Source organism: Macrobrachium nipponense, chromosome 31, assembly GCF_015104395.2.
Source record: "Macrobrachium nipponense isolate FS-2020 chromosome 31, ASM1510439v2, whole genome shotgun sequence".
Taxonomy (NCBI): Eukaryota; Metazoa; Arthropoda; class Malacostraca; order Decapoda; family Palaemonidae; genus Macrobrachium; species Macrobrachium nipponense.
Window position 1 is genome coordinate 32,346,096 of NC_061093.1, and position 3,810 is coordinate 32,349,905.

A 3,810-nucleotide genomic window follows, 5' to 3' on the forward strand; every position below is an offset into this window, starting at 1 on the left:
CTCTCTCTCTCTCTCTCTTTAAATATATAAATGTATGTATGTATATATATATATATATAATATATATATGTGTGTGTGTGTGTGTGTGTGTGTGTGTCTGTGTCTGTGTGTGTGTGTATGTGTGTATCACAAGTCTAAATACAAGTAAAAGTTTGGAGATAAGGGGAGAGAAAATTGTACAAAGCAATAAAATGATAAAAATAATAAAATAATAAAAATAAATGAAAGGTGACTGGCTACGATTAAAATAAGATGCTGAATTAAGCGACCACGGATGCAGACAGACAGACATGCAGAGACTTCTTCTCGATAAAATAGTCTGATAAAAACTGTAAAAAAATGTTGTTCATCAAATAATGGAATACGAAATACAAATTTCATGAGACAGAAAAAGCTGTAACTCAAAATATATAATAGGCAATACCCCAATAAACGAGGGGAAATAGTATGAAAGATCGATGATGATGTTAAACTGAAGGAGAATGCTATAAGCTTAGTAGAGAGAGAGAGAGAGAGAGAGAGAGAGAGAGAGAGAGAGAGAGAGAGAGAGAGAGAGAGAGGCTACAAGGCCAAAGGAGTGGCGTATCATTACTATTACGCAGAAAAACCGACTGAGAAGATTTAATACAATATGATAATGTAAGCTAGAATCACCAACTCCCACAAAGAACACCGATAAAAAGAAAACTAAATTTAACACATGGCAAATGATGGCATCTAATTAGTGCAATTACGCATCGCTGCCATTGACACAAAACCAGTAACTTGAAGTTTAGAAATTAATAGAATAACAACGAGGGACACACGGCCTCTTCAATATTGCGTATTTACATCATCGTAAAACTAAAGGAAGAAAAACAAACGCCTGCGTGAAAACGAATCAGAATGACTGGAGCCTCCGAAATCTAATTTATTTGGAGAAATATGGAAACTTTTGGAAAACCTCCTGCCCCGTTAGATCCTCGTATCATCACCCGGGAAGGTGGCGACTGCAATTTCCTTGAGAGGGCGTATGTCTGCTGACGCTTATTACACAGGTGCGTATGATCGCGTGCGTGCGTGCGTACGCGTAGGAGGGAGCTTTTGCAGGCTTATGAGTGCTGACAGAGATATTACTATTCGTTGCGTAAAAGGACTGGTTGCCGGGCATAGGTCATTCCATTCGTCTTTCTTTGTTTAATATTTATTCCGGAAGACACATATACATATGCGTATAAATAGAAAAAAACACGTGGGTGTGTACATTTATACGTTCATACATGGGCGTGTGTGCTTATATTACTCTGTACTCACGTTCATACAAACATATATACATACAAATACAAACAATATATATATATATATATATATATATATATATATATATATATGTGTGTGTGTGTGTGTGTGTGTGTGTGTGTGTGTGTGTGTGTGTGTGGATGTGTGGGTGTTGCATGTGTGTACAACAACGATAAGTAAATATTATCATACAGGAGGTGAAACACAATGGAATTTCCTCTTTAAAGACAACAGTAATCAAGCAACTGACTCAAGGGAAAGTTCACCCACACTCACATATAAGTTATAAGTTACATGCCTGTTTACTTAACTCTGCATTTAAGTAAAAGCATTCGCAAGCACACACACATATGCATATGCACACACTTATACATAATATATACACACAATGCATATATATATATATATATATATATATATATATATATATATATATATATATGTGTGTGTGTGTGTGTGTGTGTGTGTATGCATATAAATATATATGCATACATATATATATATATATATATATATATATATATATATATATATATATATATATATATATATGAATATCTTTTTAACGTTGTAACCATATATTTCGAGCAACGTTAAAATAGTGTTTTATGGGCCTTTTATCTTCATATATATATATACATATATATATATATATATATATATATATATATATATATATATACAAGTGGAGAGAGAGAGAGAGAGAGAGAGAGAGAGAGAGAGAGAGAGAGAGAGAGAGAGCGTAAAAATATTCACGAAGCAAGAAAATATTCATCGCGTGAACAAGGCTTCTATTGACTATGTATCAAATATACGATATAAAGATAAACGCTTCCGATTTTAATTCACTCTGCCTAAGCTAACTATGAGATGAAACAAGTGAAAGTATTAAATAATAAAACTGAGAAAATATACACAACTGAGCAACATCCTTACCCGTGGCAAATCGACATTCATTATTGATACTCTGAGTTCAGTTGTTTCAGAAACAGTAAGAGGAACTTTCGTCAGTTTCAGCTGCATGAAACGAAGCATCTGATTAAGTTTTCTGGTCGTTTACTCATGAAAACGTTAAGTGTTGCAAAGCAATCGAATGAGCGGTTGATCAAGTACAGAGAAACTAAAACTGGACCGTATATCATATCATGGCATGAATCAAATATATTGGGGAAGACGGCTTATCACTTTTGCTTGAAGATGTAGGTCAATATTTTGAAATCCGCCCACATGAGATTCCACCTCACTGAAATCCCGAGGATAAGTCCCGAGGTCAAAGACGAGGTCACTAACTACAAGAATACACGGCTGAAATCTATATATGTCTCGGTAATAAACAAGCCGAAATGTCCATGATGGGGGGAACAGAAAACGAAGAAACAAAAATACAAATCATTAGAGAAACAAAATCACATTGAAAGAGCTTCCATCAAAACGCACAAGGTGTGACACGACGCATACACACAGAAATCAGCACTTAGCAGAATCAGCAAGATCTTACCTTTCTCTCTTTCTTTATATTTGCTAACAAATGGGTGGGGAACAGTCGGGGGGCGTCCCCCTCCAAAGCACACAAACCGCAGGAGGCGACGCTGAAGGAGGAACAGTTTTCGAGATAAAGACGGAAAGTTCGGTACAAGGCGTTGGTTTGGTTGAGCGATAAACGAGAGGACATCCAAAGTCGGCCTCGAGCGAAGAGACCTACGACAGACTGTGGCTACCTCCACACTGGGATGCTGCCTCGAACCTCTCTCTCTCTCTCTTTCCTCTCCCTCTGACTCTTTCTCTCCCTCACTCTCTCTCCCCATCTCTCTATCACACTCTCACTCTGTCCCTCGTCTCTCTCTCTCTCTCTCTCTCCTATTGACGCTCCCACCACTGCGCGAGCAACAGACCTCGTCCCAACACTTGCATCAACCCTGACTTCGGTTTTAGTCTTTGAGTTTTAAAGGAGGCTGAATCCTTTTCCTTTAAATAACTAACCGCTGGCGGAAAAGCAAATGAACGATATACGACTCCTTCGTTTCATAAAGCATCGGTCTTGGGACGAACGGAGGTTGCGTAAACGGGTAGCTATGACACCCTCGGATGTTCTTCCAACGGATACGAACGAAACTAACCAAATGGATGAATGTTTGTATTATGAAGTTTTAGGTGTTCAGATGTACACTAATCGAAGAAGGGACGGACAGAGCAACAGGAGAAAGATTCGCGTTAACTTCTGTGACGCAATCATTTTTTTTTTTACTTTATTAGCATGAAAAAAGGGGGTAGAATTTCATTCTGAGCATCTTTGAAGATCAGAGACGGGTAATTAATTTGTTGATGGTTATGAGGTCCATCGCTTCATTAAAAATTTTTAACCCTTTAAGTTTTGAAGCCCAAGATACGATTTTTCATCCGAAAACAATTTACATATAGAGTGACTTTCTTTACTTATAATGAAGTATTTGCTGGTGATAAAGTAAACTCGTTGCTAATTTTCTTATCTGTTCACGTATTATTATAATTATTATTATTACAGGATTTTATTGA

At 37.0% G+C, this 3,810-nt stretch overlaps 1 protein-coding gene across 1 annotated transcript in view; it reads right to left on the reverse strand.

Annotated features, from left to right (window-relative positions):
- LOC135206744 (neprilysin-1-like) overlaps positions 1–3,076 on the reverse strand; it is a 684,073-nt gene extending 680,997 nt beyond the window's left edge. Inside the window, exon 1 of the mRNA XM_064238226.1 lies at positions 2,777–3,076. The gene's annotated coding sequence lies outside the window, so the exon portion shown is untranslated. The remainder of the gene's footprint in view (positions 1–2,776) is intronic.
- Between the last annotated feature and the right edge of the window lie 734 nt (positions 3,077–3,810).